Here is a 20,458-nt window from a genome sequence, read left to right as displayed (position 1 = left end):
AGGCTCCGAGCTCTGGGGAGTCTGCTTCTCCCTCTGACCTTCTCTCCTCTCATGCTCTCTCTCTCACTTTCTCACTCTCTCAAATAAATTAATTAAATAAAAAAAAAATAAGGCTCGTCAGAATTTTCAAGGACCAAAGGATCTATGAAGTTTAAACTGCATATTTAATATATTTCAATATTTTAATTATTGAATTAATATCTTTATTATTTATTTAACTTAAACCAAAAAAAGGTTATTTATTGGCTCACATAACTGAAAAGTTCAGGGAGATAGACTAGCTTCAGGCAGGGTTGGATCCAGGGACACAAACATTGTCATCAGGACTCACGTCTCTCCATCATTTGGTTCTGCTTTCCTCTGCACTGGATATCTTGACCTTTACTATAAACTAAAGAAACTGGTCTCAACAAAATGTGGCTCTAACCCTCTTCCCTATAGTTAAAGATATTTGCTGTTGAGTCCTCTAGGTCTTTTTTCCACCCCTGTCCAGCCTGCCTGATAGCCCAGGACACTGACCTTCATGGGTTGCATCATATGAGTTCCATGGGTCTGTGTCTTATTTGGGAATTCAGCCAATGGGAGTCATCAGCAGGAGATAAGAGACTATGAGTAAAGATGGTGGTTTATTCATTGCCCACCTCTCTCCCTGTGGCTCTGCTTTCCTCTACCAAATGACCTAAAGGGTGAGGCAGCCTTCTGCTAAACTGTAGCTCCCTCTGGGTTCCCATGGCTGCCCCCATCCCTTGCCTCTTTAGGCCTGGGGATGCTGATGGGCACATGCAGTCACTAGCTCCAACATGTTTCCCTTCACCCTGCCTACACCTTGGTAGCATCCCCACATTCATCGTTCTCTGGTCGCTCCATCTGCATGAGCCATCTGTCTCCCACCAGACTCAGACTAGCATGGCTTATGAGGGTTCTGTTGTCACCGTTGTCTCTTTCTGGTGATAAACATGCTTAAGTTGCCTCAGTGACAGCATTCCAGTCTTTTCCTCTCATTGTCTTGTTCCCCTGATTCTCTGAGCTCTCCTTATCAACAGCTTCTCTAATGCCACCTGCCCCTCTGTCAAAGCCAAAACCCCCAAGAAAGACTTAGTATTCGGTAGCTCTGTCCAGAAAGGGTCTCTGCCTTCATTTTCTTTCAGGATAGTGTATTTTAAGCATAGAGAGCTTTAAAAAAGACTCAGCTACAAAAGATTCTTTAAAAGTGACTCTCCCACAACACCTGTCACCCTGTTTATTCTCAACACCCCTTAAGCGACACTGCTTTAAGCAAGACGGGTTGTGTGAGCCTTTAACCAACAAATATCAGCAACTGGGAAGCCCATAAATAGCAGCAGAGAGGACAAACAGGATGACTCAGTAAGCCTTCTGAGTCAGGCTGGCAGGGGCTGGCCTTCCCTCTTAATTATGGGGCGCTGGACCCATTGTCTCTGAAGTCACCTCAGAGTCTCGCCGAACAAATATCAGACATCCAGTTTCTTTTGAAGATGTGCAATCTTCCTCCTTCGACCTGCCATTAGAAAATATAGTGTCTGAGCTAAGAGGCCTCCTGGTGGCTCACCGTCTGTGTCCTCGGCAATTAACCCCTTTCTGAGATGGGCCACCATCCACACTTTTGGCTGGTCCTGGTCCTGGCTTTGGCACCCTCAATTTGTGGGACCTCAAATACGTCACTCCACCTTCTGAATGTATCTTCTCTATCTTGAGGGTAATAAACGTTACATAGCTACACAGTTGTGAAGATCAAAATCCATTTGGCCAATTCTATGATGTTGTAGAAAAGGTAAAAGCATATTTGCTGTACTAGATGCTGTAATGGTGAACATAGGACATCATACTCCTGTCAGAACCCACAGAACAGAACACCACCAAAACTGTAGCCTATGTAAACTAAGGTCTCTGTTTAGTAATAATGTATCGATATTGGTTCACCAATGATAATATATATTATGCTAATGCAAGGCATTAATAATAGAAGAAACTCTGCACTCACCATCTGAATATGTGGACAGAAGCATCTATATGTATTTAGAGATCAATATCCCTAACAAATAGTACTTGAAATTTGAACCACCTTGAATACAAATAAAATACAGTGTGTTTGCCCCTATCTGGAGGGAAAAATAGACAAAGGGAAAGACTTCTTTGCTGCCTATAACTGTAAGTGGGCATGGAAGCATTGATCTTTGGAATCTAACAGTTGAGGTCACTTTTCAAAACCACTCCCAATTTCAGGGCACAGAATATCTCGGTTGCATCCAAGAGGTTTATTTAGCTAAAGAATGTTGCCAAAGCAAGGAAGCAGCCATTAGGTTTTTCCGAGGATGAGAACACATCCTGTCTGGGGACACACATGTGTGCCCCTACGCAGTGTGGGCCCCACAGCTGTCCTGTCCTGCTGCGAGGCCTTGGGGGTTGGGGGTGCAGCCCAGAGAGGGACCTGCTATGGGCAGAATGAGGATGGGCTATGCTGGAATGAGCCACTCCCTCTGAGAGTCTCTAAATGAGGATGAAGAATTTCTGAACTGACTAGAGACCCAAACCCATCCAAGAATAGAAGCTGGGAGGACAGGGCTTTTTAAGTTTCTTCCAGAGAAATCCATATTAGAACATTGTTTCTAAGGAGGTTTTGGTTTCCCCTGGGTGAGCTCTGGTTTCAGAGGTCTTTCCCACACAAAGAAGTATTCAATAAAATGTGCTGAATAAGTGAGGGTCAGTTTGAATGTGGAGAAGAGTATGAGGCGAGGTCCCAAACATGAGTTACCACAGGAAGGAGAGACATCTCAGCAGCCAGAAGTGCCTAGTGAAAATATGAAGGTACCCACACAAGAACAGTGGCCACGGAGGAAGATTGCATCGCAGGGTGGTTACAATGAGCACGGGCTCTCAGTGAAATGACTTGAGTTTGAATCTCAGCCTCGTCACTTACTTGCTGACTGATCTCGGGCAAGTTGATAAACTTTGGTAAGGCTCAGTTCCCTTACTGTAAAGTAAAACTAAAAATCCCTAACTTACGTGGGGATTAAATGCAGTTCCACATGTAATATGCTTAGTACCGTGCCTGCCATATAGTAAGTGCTCAGTATTATTGTAGTCAGACGTGTCAAATTTCTCTCTAAAATTGGTTTAAGAATAATGAAGGAAATAAATAAGTGGGTCAGAGCAGAGATGAGGAAAGAGAGAAACTTAAATTCTCCAACGACTTGGTTAAATGTCTGTGGAAGAAGAAAGTCTCAGCAAGGTTCTGTCAGACAAACTGAATGGGTCCCTGCCCATACAGGGTAAAGGGATGTTTATCTTCTCAGTGTGACTTTGAACTGATAGGACCATAAGGTGCTGCTGGAAATGTAAGCATGCGATATGACTGAATTTAGGGTAGGTATTTTGCTCTGCAGGAATTTATTTGGTTTTTGGAAGTGATTTATCATAAAACTAGCATTTTAACATCATTCTTTCTTCCCATTACAGTTTTAAATAAATTCATAATATATCCTTGGAAACAGGGTCAGAAACAAAAAGGATGAAGCCTAACCTGCCACCCTATGTACCCAGTAGAAGGGCAGATGGGCAATCCCTCTCTGAGCTCCAAGGTCCCTAACCTCCCAGTTACCTTCATTCCTGTGTGCCATTCAGACCCCCACTCCAGCATTTCCAGTCTGTAGGGAAAAAAGGAAAAGCTGAGCAGAGTTTTATAAAATACAGTTATAAGATCAAGGGAATGGTTTTGAATGCATTTGCTTACTAACGGGAATTTTTTTACGAAAGGGAAATAAAAAAGAAATTAGTTCAAATTTCCCTAGACAGATGTTTTAAAGAAATCTGAGCCTTGCAAAGTGCCACCAAAAAGCTTTTCTATTCTGAGGAAAAAAAAAATAAGTAGAATTGTTGTTAGTTAAATGCTTAGTGTTTATTATCACCAGTATATTAGTTTTAGAGCAAATTTACACGACATTGGAGTTACATTTTCATGTTCCATGAGTACATTTTACACATCATTTGGGTCCCTGGTGTAATTGAAGTAACAATACAATAGTCCCATTTTATAGAAGCTAGAGAATGATATTGCTATTTTTTAAAAATTTGTTTAGAAAATACACACTGTCAGTAGTATTATTGGGTATTTGGCCTAATATCTCTGGCCAAGCAATGTAATCTTTAGTTATTACATGATTCCCATGAGAATAATTACTGTCACCGAAAAGTATGTGGTGATTCAGTTTACAAAAGAGAACATTGTCGCCTGAGCCTGCTGGCCTTGATGACATTCCCACATGTTCAGGAGGGTCAGAACTGAGTTACATCAGCTCGCTGCTGAAAGCATCCCACTGAAGTTTGATAAATGTTTAAAAAATAGAAGGCTGAGTGTTTGCCCATGTTTCCTGTATAAAGTAGTGTCATATTAACAGATCAGGACAAAAATTGTGGGGTACCGTGTAGGTCAGAGAAAAAGCATGTGAAAAAATTGCCATTCTTAACCAACATGGGCTCTGCACATGATAACATAAAGGAGAATACACAGTCTTCGAACTATGAGAAATGACAGGGAGGGGCACAAAAGAACAAGAAACCTCATTTGGTGTCAATTGATTATTGAGTGACAGTATTTGCTACGTGCTTGCCCTCTTTGCGAGTTTAACCATTCTATCTTCTGATGCATCCATCAAGATCATAGCATTTTTGCATTTGCTCTAGGGAGATGACACATCAAGAAACATGTCCCGGTCAATCCCAAAACTTTCCGATGGAGTAGTGAAAATGAGTGAATACGACATATATGAAGGTACCAGCTACTGACTTCCTCCTGCAAGAAAGCCAAGGTGCCACAAAGACGGAGCTGTGCATGTGCGGACAACAGTGAGTAATTCCAAGTAGTCCTATACTCCCTGAGGAAAAGGATTACTTCACTTTCTGGGGAGGAGTTTATTTACACAACATGAACAATCTGCTGAATTTTAAATCTGCCCTTTCTCAAAAAGCAGTCTGAGCTCTGCTTTTCAAAACAAGCCCAAGAAATAGCAGATTGAAGGGGCCTGAAATATGAAAACTTTCCCAATTATTAGCAGGAATAGCCAATATTAATAATGCTTCTGAAACTGATCTCACATACTTTGAGCTCTTGATCAGGCCATTTTGCCTCAAGCTAAAATTTTGGGAACCCCTCATTCTCAACATGTGGTTGTTTCAAGCATGACAGTAACTCTCACCTCATCACAGGAAAAAAAAAAAAAAAAGAGCCAAAGGTGAATCCTGGGGACCCTCATCCCTCAGGGAATGACTCAGCATTGATTATGAGCTTCAAGGAGAAACCCAGATGAACACAGGAAAATAAACAGGTGCCAGGCAGAAATTAGGCTGATGGGATGCTAAGAGATTATTTTTTCTTTCTCCTTTGTAGGTTTTCCATTTTGGTTGCGATACATTCTTCATTCACAGGATAGGTAACACCATGCCACTGTCCACAGGGACCTCCGTCTTAGTGTGCAGATCCAGAGACCGGCTGTTTGCCTGGAACAGCTACCAAAAATGGTGTCTCTTCAATGTTGAAATTGCCCAGAGATGTCCTCATTCCTGTCATTTTCTTCTCCAACATAACCTTCTTTGGTATTCTCACCCATTTCCCACTCAAATCATTCTATCTCCCTCCTGAACACCAATGCCATGTATCACACCCACTGCTGGGCATCTCCCCTGCTTCTCCTCCAGACCCCTCACACCAGCAAGGACCCCACCATCTCCCAGGGAGCAGCACCTCCATCCAGCAGAGCACCTAAACCAGACCCCTGAAGATCATCTTTGGCTTTTTCTTCCTCCCATTGGATTCATGACCCAGTTCTCCTAATTTCACCTCTCAATTTCTCCTGACCTAGTCCATTCCCCTCCATCGCTATGGCTACCACCTTGGTCAAGGAGGCTACCATCATTTCAAACCTGCATCACAACACAGGCTTCCTGAGTGGACCACTAAGCATTCTTTAAATCTCCAATCTGATTTTTCTTACCCTCTTGCTCAAAACCTGCTCCCCATAGCTCCTCATCTAAAGCCAAATGCGTTTGTGTGATCTGGCCTCTATTTACTGCTATATTTCAGCCCTTGTACTCTGTAATCTAGACCCTCTGGGTTACATGATACCCCAGGTTGCCTTTTGCTTCCAGGCCTTTCTGACATGTTTTTGCCTCAGTCTAGAAGGCCTGCCCCTTCTACTCCCTAGGCCTACATTTCTAGACCTGGCTAAACTTTGGATCTTCAGGACTCAGACTACACGTCATCCCTTTTGGTGGCACCTCTTTTCCCTCTGCACTAATTGAGTGATCCGCAGTTTTACATGGCCTTCAAGTCAGAATATCTAAGCCCCTGTATTTCATTTGTCTGTTAACTTCTTTTCCACTAGATGATAAACTTTTTTTTTTAATTTTATTTACTTATTTGACAGACAGAGATCACAAGTAGGCAGAGAGGCAGACAGAGAGAGAGAAAGAGAGAGAGAGGAGGAAGCAGGCTTCATGCAGAGCAGAGAGCCTGATGTGGGGCTCGATCCCAGGACCCTGGGATCATGACCTGAGCCGAAGGCAGAGGCTTTAACCCACTGAGCCACCCAGGCGCCCTAGATGATAAACTTCTTAAAAACAGGGATTTAGTCTTGTTCACAGTTGTAACCTAGCACGTAGCTCAGTGCCTGACACCTGGTGGGTGTTGGGTCACTGAAGAAAATTTATTTCTTTTTTTAGGTTTGCAGTTATAATTGAAAGTTAGAAGGGGTGCCTGAGTGGCACCCCTTCTCAGTCGGTGAAGCATCTGACTCTTGATTTCAGCTCAGGTCAACGTCAGGCTCCTTGTCTAGATGTGGAGCCTGCTTGGGATTCTCTCTCCCCTTCTCCCCCTGTCCCTCCCCCAGCTCATACTGTCTCTCTCTACCTCTAAAAATAAATAAATAAAACCTTTTTTTTAAAAGTTGGAAGATAACGTAAATGAACAAATAGCAAATAAATTAAAAGTTCCAATGTATGAGACCTACCAGCATCCATCTAACAGTCATATTTTCTTTTTTCTTTTTTTTTATAAGATTTTGTTTATCTATTTGAGGGAGAGTATGTATGTGAGCCAGAGTAGGGAGAGGGAGGGGGTGAGGAAGAGGGAGAGGGAAAAGCAGACTCCCTGCTGAGCACAGAGCCCAATTCGGGGCTCAATCCCAGTCAATCATGACTGAACTGAAGGCAGATGCTTAACTGACTGAGCCACCCAGGCAACCCAAAAGTCATAGTTTTCTCAAGTAAATTTTTTCTTATTTGATGTGAGGGAATTCAATATATCAGTGTTTCATAGTCTTAGAAATGGAGAACCTTGACTTTCAGGTAGACAACACCTAAAGAAGTCTAATATCATCTCTCATGGCAGAAAAGCCATCATGTTCCTGGGCTATTTGGACAACAAGATTCTTCTTTATTAGTTACTGTCTCATTGCAAGTGCCAGAAACCCAACTGAATTAACTTAGGGAGAAAAAAAATATCACCGAACAGGTGATTACTTCATGGAATCCAAGAAATGATTGAGTGATCAACACCAGAAAGGATAGCCAGCCTATTAAGTCTCAGAAAAGACTCAAAACCAAGACTGAAGAGTGGCTAGCAATCCCCATGACTCTTCCGCAGCTCTGTTCTCTCCCACCAACTCTCTCCCATGGTGGGAAAATTGGACCGGTCTATTTTGGATGCCACGTAAAGTCTACCATAAAAATCATGTTTTAAAATATTTTTTTAAAGATTTTATTTATTTATTTGACACACAAAGATCACAAGTAGGCAGAGAGGCAGGCGGGCCTGGGGGAGGCAGGCTCCCTGCTGAGCAGAGAGAGCTTGATGTGGGGCTCGATCCCAGGACCCTGAGATCATGACCTGAGCCAAAGGCAGAGGCTTTAACCCACTGAGCCACCCAGGTGCCCCTAAAATATTTTTTATTTATGGAAAATCTGTGTAAGAATTTTTAAAAATTAAAAATCACTTATAATCCCATCACTAGTCACTAATATTTTGATATCTAGTTTTCTCTCCATGTGTGAATCTGTATATATTTGTTATTCTTACAAAGTGATATTCGTATTATACAGTTTTGTGTCCCAGGTTTTTTTTCATTTTACATTTTATCATGAGCTATAATCACTGAAAATGCCATTTTTAATGATACCATATTAGTCTATGATATACCATAATTCATTTTCTCATTTTATTGTTGGACATGTAGATTGCTTATTATAAAGTATTTTTAATTATAAATATGTTGCAAATAGGCATATGCACAGTTTTATAGTCAACACACCTAATCACCCCTAAGCGAGATGCACAGGCTCTCCACCATTACTAAGAAAATTTTTATTTTTTCTAGAGAAGAAGTCTATTTTTTTCTTGATTTATATATTTATTATTAGAGAGAGAGACAGAGAGAGAGATTGAGGGGCAGGGGTTTAGAGGGAGAGGGAAGGAGGATTCTCAAGCAGAATCTGCCAAGCCTGGCGTGGGGCTCAGTCCCAGGACCCCGAGATCATGACTAGAGCCAAAATCAAGAGTTAGACATTAACTGATTGAGCTACACAGGCACCCCCCAGAAGCAGTCTGTAAAATGAAATAAAGTCATCAGAAGAAATGTACCAAAATGTGTACAATTTTTTTTAAGATTATTTATTTGATAGACCGAGATCACAAGTAGGCAGAGAGGCAGGCAGTCAGAGAGAGGAAGGGAAGCAGGCTCCTTGCTGAGCAGAGAGCCCAGTTCGGGGCTCGATCCCAGGGTCCTGGGATCGTGACCTGAGCTGAAGGCAGAGACTTTAACCCACTGAGCCACCCAGGCGCCCCCCAAACTGTGTACAATTAATAAACATATCCAATTCCTGTTTTCAAACTGTCTCCTCTATAGAAAAACTGTTCAAGTTCTTTCCATCCCTTCAATGTTATGGAAATCCTATCTCTTGCTAAAAAAATATTTGTAAAATTAGAAAGAGGAGATGCAACTCAGATGTGTTGTTTGTTGTTTCATTGGAGCTGAAGGGCTCAGCATTCCACCTCTGTTCCTGAGCTACTAATCCAAATTCTTGTGGACAGTTCAGTATACATGCTGCTGAAGTGAACACTCACAGGCAGTTTAAACAGGAAATATGCCCTAGAAAGACGCAGCCTTGCCGCAGCTGGAATTCGTGAGTGTGATTTAGTGAGAACAGCGGAGGAGTTGCACTCACTACACTTGGGTGCAAATCCCGATGCTGACATTTCTGGGAGCATGTCTATGGGCAACTCAAAAGGGGTGAGTCCATTTACTGTCCCTCAGATGGAGAAGGCGACAAGTTAGCAGTTATCAAGTCCAGATGCTTTAGGTAAGTTTTTTCATTTAACTCCCGCTAAACAGTTGTTTATCTCTTTTAGAGACAAGAAAACAGGTTCATTGCTCCGACTGGTAAGGAAGCACACCAGGATTTGCTTCCTAATCTAACCCTAAAGCTCATGTCTTCCCCATCTATGACATGTTGCTTCCTAGACTCACCTGAACTTGGGGAAGGGGGATATTGGTTTTGAAAGTCTCCTCTAGGATAGTGAGCACACCTAGTGCTTTCCCCTGGAAGTTCTTATATTGTATCTACTACACTTGGTTGGGATCGAGGATTGGGACCAAGGCCAGGACTGGTGGAAGCAAATAAAGAACTCAGGCACAAAATTTAAGGGGACACAGAAACTCAGTAATGAAAATAAATAATAGTGTAATACAATATTTTAAAGAATCCAAATGAATACCAAAAAAAACTATGATGAACAGAATAATAACTTTTTTTAAAGATTTTATTTATTTCACAGAGAGAGAGAGATCACAAGTAGGCAGAGAGGCAGGCAGAGAGAGAGAGAGGGAAGCAGGCTCCCTGCTGAGCAGAGAGCCTGATGCCGGACTCGATCCCAGGATCCTGAAATCATGACCTGAGCCAAAGGCAGAGGCTTAACCCACTGAGCCACCCAGGCACCCCAGAATAATAAAATTTTAAAGGAAAACAAGTTCTGATAGTGCTATGCCAAGCCATATTGGAGCCTAAGGCAAAAGGAGAAATGTGTAACCCAATATACGTGTTTTTCTTTATGTTTTAATGTTTTAAATTATAGTATGAACTGTGTACTAATACCTTATACACATACAGTTTTTTTTTCAGAACATTAAGAAACATTGAAAAGTTGAAAAGTAGGTATTAAGAACTTCTAGCATTTAAGTTTATATTTTATTTATACCAAAAATAGACATTATTATCATTTTACTTTCCTGGCTTTGATGGAAGCAGATTCATTGGTAATATTTTCATGAAAGACATTAACCAGTTCTAAAAATATGTAAAACTCTGTATGTGGTTATACACGGCATAGAGGATCTATTCCTTTTGCCTCTGGCTTTGATGTGGCTCAGCCCATTTCTGGTTGGTCCATGAGCCCCACCAGCAGCCTCTAACAGTATAAGGGTTCCATAAATGGAGATAGGATGTCCAATAATATTTTACACTTCATCTCTCCTATCAGAATTCCTTTGGGGGGAAGCCTCTCTTTTCATGGAAAAATATCACTGTCAGGCCAACTTTTCGGATAATATCGTAAAGGCTGATAAAGATAAGCTGTGCTCTCACACAGCGCCAGGCGCAAATCAATGTCATACATCTGCACATGCTCCAGGGCTTTCCAAGCTTAGCTGCCTGCTAAATAAGTAAATTCATTGTCTCCCAAATACCTGAAAATTGAGGTTTTGTATAACTTCTGGAGCACAAACATTCTTTTAGCAAACATTTGTAGAGAACCACATCCCTACAAAATAAAGCAAATCATGCCTGGGTTTGCAAGTGGTGTTATCCAAGCTTACGTTTTTAGAATCCCAGTTGATGGTATGTTTCACTGTATATTTTACCATTAAAAAAGCATGTATGAGGCATCTCTTATTATAATCAAAGCTATTTAATAATGCCTTATACTTTTATGATTTTCACTTACACCTGACATGAACATCCTATGAAGTAGGTAGATACCATCTTCTATAAGAAATTAATTTATAAACTTGTATTTTATTTTATTTTATTTTATTTTAAGTAGGCTCCATGCCCAGCACGGAGCCCATGCGGCTTGAGATTACGACCTTGAGATCAGGACCTGGGCTGAGATCAAGAGTCAGTCTCTAAACCAACTGAGCTACACAGGTACCTCTATAAACTTGTATTTTTAAAGCTGGAGTTTATCTAGTGACGAGTGCCCTGGTCTTCAGAGGAGGAAATCAAGCCTCAGAGCAGTGAAGGTTCTTGCACTCAAGTTATCCAGCCAGTACCAGATAGAACTGGAATTAGCTCGTGTCTCTGATTCTATGTCCCATGTCCTTTCTACCCCACCCTGTTGCCTTTTCTCACAACTATGAAGCCTAGATTTCAGAGAAGCAGGTGTAGACAAATAAAGCAAGAATGCAAGACTGAATATAAGAAGGACTAAAATTACCTAACTAATATGAAATAATGTACCAAGGGAGACGTGAATTTTCTGGAATGCGGAGTGATGAGGAGTTACAGCGTTACTCAGCCCCAAGCTCCAGAGGGCCAAGGCCTGCCGGAAAGGGGAGATGTGTGGATATCACATGACTGGGGGTAGGAGGGTGGTCAGCAAAGCAGGCGTCAGTAGTTGGCCAGCTTGACAGAAAGTTGAGTCACAAATCAAGAAACAGACCAATGCCCCAGGTAGATGCCATTAGAAAGACCTAAGAAAACCAGAAATAAAATACACTACATGATTTCTCTTAAAAAAAAAATACCTGGAGGAAAAGATGAAAATGTTATGGAGATAAATGCTGGTAATGCCTGCACAGCCATGTGCATATTCTTAATACCACTGAACTGCATACTTAAAATTGGTTAAAATTATAAATTTTATTAGAGGTATATTTTACCACAATTTTTTAAAAAATCATGATGTGATTCAGGTTAACCTCGTTCTCTTCACCTCACAGGTGAAGACTCCTTCTAGGTCAGAAAGAGCCAGAATATGTTAAAGCAGCGGTTGGGGTAAAGATAGGAGAAATACACTACCCTAAGGGAACATTTAGTAATTTTGTGGTTATTTCGGTTTGCTCAGTGAGTGGGGTGCAACTGGCCAGGATCCTGGGATTAGAGAAGTCCAGTAATAAGTGGGTTGGTCATGCAAACAAAGAGCTTTCTCCTATCAGAGACAAGCTTTGAATGTCATTCCCAGGTGAGAACTATGTTTGTAATGATCTGAGCCCCACTTTATTACATAAGACATGGAGTATTTTTGAATAGTGTTAGATGAATGGTATTTTCTAGGAATGCCATTACCATATAAATGCAGGGAAGGTCAGATGCTGTCTCACTTAAAACTTCACCCAGTACTTCCTACCATTTTGGAAGATCACCTCACCAATGGTGATACCACATGTGGTATCTGAGTCATTAACACATTCCAGTGTCAGTCTGCATTTCTAGCTGCCACAGTCACAATGATTCTATGTGTTAGTGCAAGAATCTGGTTACAGCTCTTGTTTCTCTTTCTTAAGTTCTCTTTTATGTTATATTAATGTCATCTTCTTTTATAATTATGTGTGGGGTCAATTTATGTTATCTATTCTTTTCATTTTAGAATAGAAAATATTTGCAATAGGAGTGGGGTTGAAGCTGTTGAGACACACTTATATCCTGCCAAGATTTCTTGGAGTTCACAACTCTGGGTGATCTTCCAAATACTTTGGGGGAATCCATGCATTCTTTTGTCTGGACAGAGGCCACACCTTTATCACTGTCCTGCTATATCCCTTTTGTGCTGGTGTCAAGAATCTAGCCTTGTCCAGACAAGCCAGAAATATCTCTTCCAAATACTCTGCAGCATCTTCACTGGGGAGCAAGAATTTCAGCTGTTTGAGTACTGGAGGCCTCGCAAAGGTACCTAGCAAAGAGTGTAGTTAGTACAAATTCTGAAGAAGAGGCAACTATCAGTCAAAAAAGGGGAGTCTAAGGGCACCTGCGTGACTCAGTCAGTTAAGCAACCGGCTCTTGATTATCAGCTCAGGTCTTGGTTTTTGGGTCGTGAGTTCAAGACCTGTGTTGGGCTCCATGCTCCTTCTTGTAGAGCCTACTTCAAAAAAGGCGGACGGAGAAGGGTAGTCAGTCTATAATATGTGTTCTAGCCCTAAGCGTTGCTTCTAAATTAAGCAAAAATATTTAAAAATGTATGCCCAGGACTCACTGTATATAATCAAAAGGAAGTTGAGCTTAACTGGCACTGTGGTTATTCGCAAAGCTGATCAATTCCTAGATCATTTTGGAGAGTTGATCATATTCTTATGTTCCTTGGGGAGACATTGATAAAGTCATTAAAGCAAAGGAATCCTGTTAAAAAATATGGTCTCTGTCCTCCCTGAAAATAGAAGGTGACTCAACTCAAAATAAGTTTTCATTCCACTTCCTTTCTAATAACCACACCAATTTCCTGTATAATTGTTTTCCTCCAATACACATTCACTTCCATTTGTTCTCATACCTGAGAACCAGAGAACATTGTGTGTTTCTCTTAGAGCACTTTAAAAACAACTGTTCTTTGCACAACCACTTTATAAAAACATAGCTTACCCAAACTTGATTTCATAATCTAAATTGGGCAATGAAAAAGCCAAAGGTTAATTAGTAAATTTAAATTCTAATTACTTCATCACTATGTTGTTTATAATGGTAAAAAATTAGAAACGACCCAAATGTCCACAGCAGGAACACAGTTCAGTAAAATATAGCCTATTCATAAATGGCATACCACGCAGTCTCCAAAATGATCTTATAGGATTCTTACTGTTATTGAAAAATGTGTAAGATATAGTCATGAGAATATTAAAGTTTTTAGTAAAAAAGATGCTCATACATATGTGTGTACATATAAACACATACATACTCAGGGGGAAACTGGAGGTATATAAGACAAAATGTTATAAGTCATTTGAAGATTGTGTTTGGATAATAGCCTTTTTTTTTTTTTTTTTTTTTGCTTACCTGTATTTTCTCACTTTTCTCCATCTATATTACTTTTGTAATAAAAATGGTAAGCCCTATATAAATAAACACATTTATCTTTTATTGACATCCAGTATTTTCTCTGAGTCTGCCATATTTTTCATATAGCTGCAATACACAAGCAACTAGACAGAACAGGAAGCCAGAAGAGCTAAGATCTTTTTCTTTATTAGATACCCTGGGCAGTCATTATCTGAGTTCATCACCCCTCAAACTCCAAACTGACTCTTCTCCAGGATCCCTTTCTCCTGAATGCCATCACCCAGCTAGCTGCTCAAATGAGACTTGGTCTCCTTTCCTCCCAAATCCTGATGCCCCCTTTTCTTTAATGATTTTCTCCATCATTGCTCCCAGTTCTGACCCCAAGTTGTCCTGTAATCACAGCAAGCCTCCCTGTCTCCGGATGAGTCTTGACCCAGACTTGCCACACTGCTGTCCTTTTTGAAATTCTCAGCTGGTCATGTTACTTCCTGCTTAAGCTCCTGCCAGAGCTCCCACCTCCTGTGGTGAAGGGGGATCAAAGCCTTTCTGATCTGGCCCTCATCACCTCTCCAGCCCCATTTCTCCTGGCTCATCTTAGTACTCCCTATCACAATGAGCTAATCACTGTCCTTCCAACATGCCTTGGCCTCTCCTGGCTCTCTTCCTTTGAATCATTGTGTTCTCACTTGGCCCACCTTTCCCTGTTCCCCTCAGTAGGTCATGCTTTAGTCCTCTGAAAGGCACAGCTATCCTTTCCCAGCCTGTAAACACGTGCAAGCCACAAGCACAAGTCCATCTCTCGTGCCAGAAATCACAGGCTGTGAAGTCACACCAGCCTGGTTCTGTTCTGTGGCCCCCGCCTGCCAAGACTGTGTGCTCTGGGCAAGGTATACTAACACGAGGGCTCAACTTCCTCATCAATGAGTGAGGATGAAAGGACCACCTTGTAAGGCCATTCTGAGATCAAATATGACCATGGATATAAAAGCTAATTAAGCTCACTCCATGTTTTATCTAATTTTCTTTTTAATATTCTGCTCTGCGTGTTGCTTTTTTTCTTTTGTTTTACTGTGCATTCAGCCTCTTCATGGCCTGCTGTCGGTCATGGTTATACTGGTGTGGTTTGAGGGCAGGGGCTGAGATGGGACCTCCAGAGCTGCCCAGCAATCCTGTTCTGTGGCTCTTCGCCACAGCCAGGGACAGTGGTAAGGCGGCCCTTGTGGCTCCACCTCCTGGAATGCATCCCTCCCACCACCCTGCAGAGATCCGGTCACCTGAGCTTGTGCTCATCTTCTGAAGGTGAGTTATTTTGTAGGGAATGTTGATTAATCACCTCACCTTGTTCCCCTTCGTAGTCTCTGCTCGCTTTTCTGTTGGGTTTTGAGTTTTTCTTATATTGATCTGAAGACTTAAAAACAAACAAACAAACAAAAAACACTACTTTGTAACTAGAGCCCCAGGACCCCTGGGCTGGCCCCATACACGCTGACCTGGGCCAGCATGGGGCCAAGCTCCAGGGGCACGGCGAGGCAGGCACAGTGCACAGCCGACCGTGGGCCCACCGCCAGGTAACCACTGGGCCTCACTGGCCTGGGCCCTAGTGAGAGGGACCCTGCGGCTCTGCTCTGGGTTCCCTGGGTGGCAGAGTGGGTATGCCAGACTTCATTCAGGATGAAGTTGGGGATTTTTTTTGCGTTTTTTGTTTGTTTGTTTTTTAATTCTATAAGCTAATCCGTTGTTGGTTATTTTCTGTTGTGAATACTTGTTTCCCAGTCTGGCATTTGTCGTTTAATTTTGTTTTCTATTTGTTTCTTGCCTTTACAGAGTATCCTGCTGGTTTTACATATTAATCCAGAAACTGTGCCTTATTGCACTTTTTAATTGTAATTGCTTTTGGATTATGGTGGATTTTCTATGTATACAATAATGTCCTCCATATATAATGACAGATTTGTTGCTTTGAAGTTAATCTTTATGCTTTCTTTTCCTTTTTGTTGCTTTATTTCCTATGTGATATCTCACCTACAGTGTTGAATGGAAATGGTAAAAACTGGGTTCTGCTTCTTGGAGGAAAGCTTTCAATAAATAAATATTAATAATAGTATTTGTTACAGATTTGTTTTAGACAATCAAGATTAAGGAAGTTGCTTTTTTTATTTCAGTTTTTTTTTTTTAATTGAAGCATAGTTTACCCACAGTGTTACCTTAGTTTCAGCTGTATGACATAGTGATTCAACGTTTCTATGCTTGACTCAGCGCTCATCACTGAGTGAGGTCCTCCCCTGCCACCATACTTTACTACAATATAACTGACTTTGGTCCCTGTGCTATCCTTTTCATCTTGGTGACTTATCTATTTTATAACTGGAAGTTTGTGCCTCATAATCCCCTTTCCCTAGTTTACCCCATCCTTCCCACCCACCTCCCCTCTGGCAACCATCAACTAGTTTGTTTTCTGTATTTTGGAGTCTGTTTTTTAGATTATTTCTTTGTTTGTTTTGTTTTGTTTTTTTAGATTCTACAGATGAGTGAAATCATATAGTATTTGTCTTTGTCTGACTTACTTCACTGGGCTTAGTACCCTCTAGATCGATCCACTCATGTTGTCCCAAATGGCAAGATCTAATTTTTTATGACTCGGTAATGTTCCGTTGTATATATACACTATGTCTTCTTTACCCACTCATCTATGGATGGACACTTGGGCTGCTCCCATATCTTGTCTATTGTAAATAACGCTGTTACAAACATAAGGATGCAAATAACTTTTCTAATTAATGTTTTTGTTTTCTTTGGGCAAATACCCCATAGTGGGATTACTGGACCATATGATATTTTTATTTTTAATGATTTGAGGAATCTCTCTACTGTTATCCACAGTGACTGTGCCACTTCACAGTTCCAACAACAGGGTGCAAGTGTTCCTTTTTCTCTGCATTCTAACCAACACTTGTTATTTCTGACCATTTTGATTCTAGCCAATCTGACCTGTGTAATATGATAGCTCAATGTGGTTGTGATTTGCATTTCTCTAATGACTAGTGAAGTTGAGCATCTTTCCATGTATCTGTTGGCCATCTGGATATCTTCTTTGGAGAAATGTCTATTTACCTCCTCTGCTCATTTTTTATCAGATTATTTGAGGTTTTTTGGTGTTGAGTTGTTCGAATTTCTTCAGTATTTTGGATATTAACCTCTCATCAGAGATATCATTTGCAAATATCTTCTCCCATTCAGTAGGTTCCCTTTTTGTTTTATCAATGGCTTCACTTACTGTGCAAAAGCTTTTTTATTTTGATGTAATCGCAGTAGTTTATTTTTGCTTTTGTTTCCCTTGCCTGAGGGGACATATCTAGAAATATGTTGCTACAGCCTATGTCAAGGAGATTACTGCCTATGTTTTCTTCTAGGAGTTTTATTGTTTCAAGCACACATTTAGATCTTTAATTCATTTTGCATTTATTTTTGTGTGTGGTGTAAGAAAGTGGTCTGGTTTCGTTCTTTGTCATGTAGCTGTCCAGTTTTCCCCAGCATCATTTATTAAAGAGACTATTATTTCTCCATTGTATATTCTTGCCTCCCTTTTGTAGATTAGTTGACCATGTAGGCATGGGTTTATTTCTGGGCTCTGCATGTTTCTTAAGCTAGCCGTTATTTATTTTTTGCAGCAGGATGGACATAAGTGAATGGATATACAATTATTACACTTTTACTCCCCCGACAGAGCTCAGATTCTGTTACTGCCTGTAGGAAGTTTTCCTAACCAGCTCCTCCTCCTGCCCGAGTCTCATTTCGATGATCTTCTGTGTACTCACCTATCATCTGCTCACCTATACAATCACAGGTCAAAACAATGACTTGCTTCCTTTTTTCATTTCCTTTCCTCAAGGGAAGGGACCATGTCTTACCACCAGTAGATCCACAAGAATGCCTGACACTTACCAAGCCCTCAGTAAATGTTTGTGGAAGGAGTGAGTAAATGAGCACTTGCACCTTATGCCTCTTACACATGAACTCCCTTCAGACACTTCCATAGGTATTTGCCTGGGACAGTTTTTGAATCTTTGAAAATCTCAGAAGGGTCTCCAGCTCTCCCTGCCAGAAGATGATGTGCTTCCCATTGACACCCGTGCCATTCACCCAAAGAAGGCCTGCCTCTCGTTCTTGCCATTCTCAAGTTGGCTTTGGTTTCCATGCCACTGAAAACCTTTCCTCTTCCATAAATCTTTTTTCAATTTTTCTCTAGCTTGTTGCGGTCTTTCACCTTTTGAACGTCTGAAACACATAGGGACTATGCCATTAATCTGACAATCACCATATACTACTAATCACCTTTTTTGTATTATTGTATTCAGCTGTTATTTCTCTGCAGTCTTGTAGTTCAACTCATATTTATTTCTTGGTCCCCTAGGTCCCAGAGTACATTCCATGAAGTCGCTGCCAAGTCTTGCTCGTCATGGCCTTTCCTACGATGTTTTGCATGTGTGTACCCGCAGATGTTTTTTAACTGACTTGAGGACAAAGGGATGTCATTTAAGGAATTATATTTTCTGTTTACCATCTCACCAACCCCAGACTCCCTGAGACCATCCATTCTTTTTCTGGCCTTTCTCTGCCCTTTCTCCGAGGAGAGCCATCAGCTTCCAACTTTCTCACTTCTGGTTTCCATTTGGGTTCCACACTCAGGAGACTAATGGTGGCAGGACAGAGAGGTGGAGAATAGCTTCCCGTGCTTAGCCAGCCTGCAATGTTTGTGTCCTTCTAAGACTGTGATTTCTCTAGGGTCACTCCTCTTCTAAGGCTCTACCTCTCAACTGGGGTCCCATCACATCATTTTCTCCCTCTGTCTTTCCTGGCCTGGGGCCTCAGCATCCTTTGTTGATTCTCCTGCCCTGCTCACACTATGGTAAGTAGTCTCTTCATTAGGATCTCTCCAGAATCCCAGTAAAATGTGTAGTTTCTTTGCCAGGAACTTGACTGACACATGAGTCTTTGGTTTAGTTGGGGATGAGACTAGAATAACTTTATAAGTTACCATCCTACCCAGGACACTTATGGGAGGGAGATGGGGCACTGCTAATCATTATCATTATCATCACTGCTAATAACCACCACCACAGGCATAGAGTAGAACTGTTTCAGGCTACCTGGAATGGATGGACGTCCTAGGAAAGTGAGACAAAGAAGCAGATCACTGTTATAACGGAAAGATAAAACCTTTCTAAAAGAGATAGTATTTCAGGATAGCGTAAGATAAATGCCAAAGGGTGGAATAGACTTTCAGTGCTGTAGCCGTGCCAAGTAAAGCGAGATCATTTCTCCTCAGGGAAGACTATTGAGATCAGCACGATGCTCGGTGCTCCTTCTCCAAGTAAATGAAGTCACGCAATCCATGTGTGCTTGGCCCGTTTTGTAGATTTTCTCCAAGAAATCTCATTCCCAGTTTAGACCCACCTCCACCCTCACACACCCCTAGCATAATTCTCCCTGTGTCTTTCTACTATGCTGGGTTTGTAGGGAAAACAGATTAATTTAAATTTTAGTCAGTTCTTCCTTTTAAAAAACACCAAATGCATTCCTGATTCAGCTGTAAATCACTGTAGCTATGGGCTATTTTTAATTTTTTTAGACCATGGATTAGCTTCATTTTGCAAAGATATCTGAGAGGTGACTAATAAGCTTTACTTGGAAACTCCAACACTCATCCTAATGATAGCATAAAGCCTAATAAGTAATCAAGAAATCCTTTTTTTTTTTTTTTTTTGGTGTATGTATATGTGTATATTTTGCCTCCCTAAACAAAGGATTTGACACCTAACAAATATCAAAAAGCCTTGTCACCCTCAGCAGAGGGAATCCAGACTCTTTGCTCCCCCACTTGTAGCTGATTCAAAGCCGCTTGGCAAGGCAGTGTTTCTAATCCTCGTGTCACCAACAGAAGCAAGTTGCTATGAGCCGCAGTGTGTGACTTCAGGCTTGCCAAATCGCCCCTTTGTTCAGGAATATCATGCAAATGCGATAGTTCGTAAAAACACTGGTACCCTTACCTGGGAGCAGGAAGTACCAGCTACATTGGTACCAAGAGTTGCTTTTCTCCTACTTGCCAGCCAGCCTGTGCTGGTTAGGATTAGACCGGTGAGAGCTAGGGGAGATTTAGAAGGAGTCCTACAACACCAAGACCCACAGGGAAGAAAGCAGTAAGTGGAAATAAAAAGCAGGCACAGAAGTTTAAGGGAAATGGTACAGATCAATGCAGACAGGTAGGAGAAAAGAGAGAAGCAAAGTCGGGGAAGAGCTGTTAGAGACGCCAGTCACGTGGGCAGCCGCTTATTCCACGCTGGCAAGCCAATAAGATCTGAACGGAGCTGGGTGTGCAGAGCAATTTCGGCAGGATGCAAGGTGCAGGCAT

General features: G+C 41.4%; 1 long non-coding RNA gene across 1 annotated transcript in view; it reads left to right on the top strand.

Annotated features, from left to right (window-relative positions):
* The window catches only part of LOC116586328, an 82,449-nt gene extending 62,900 nt beyond the window's left edge, over positions 1-19,549 (top strand). The window contains exons 7-9 of the long non-coding RNA XR_004283982.1: positions 4,699-4,860; positions 15,130-15,348; positions 18,461-19,549. This is a non-coding gene — a long non-coding RNA (uncharacterized LOC116586328). The remainder of the gene's footprint in view (positions 1-4,698; positions 4,861-15,129; positions 15,349-18,460) is intronic.
* The last annotated feature ends 909 nt before the right edge of the window (positions 19,550-20,458 follow it).

This window comes from Mustela erminea, chromosome 3, assembly GCF_009829155.1.
Source record: "Mustela erminea isolate mMusErm1 chromosome 3, mMusErm1.Pri, whole genome shotgun sequence".
Taxonomy (NCBI): Eukaryota; Metazoa; Chordata; class Mammalia; order Carnivora; family Mustelidae; genus Mustela; species Mustela erminea.
Note: the sequence above shows the minus strand (reverse complement) of the source record. Positions and strands in the feature narration are given on the sequence as shown.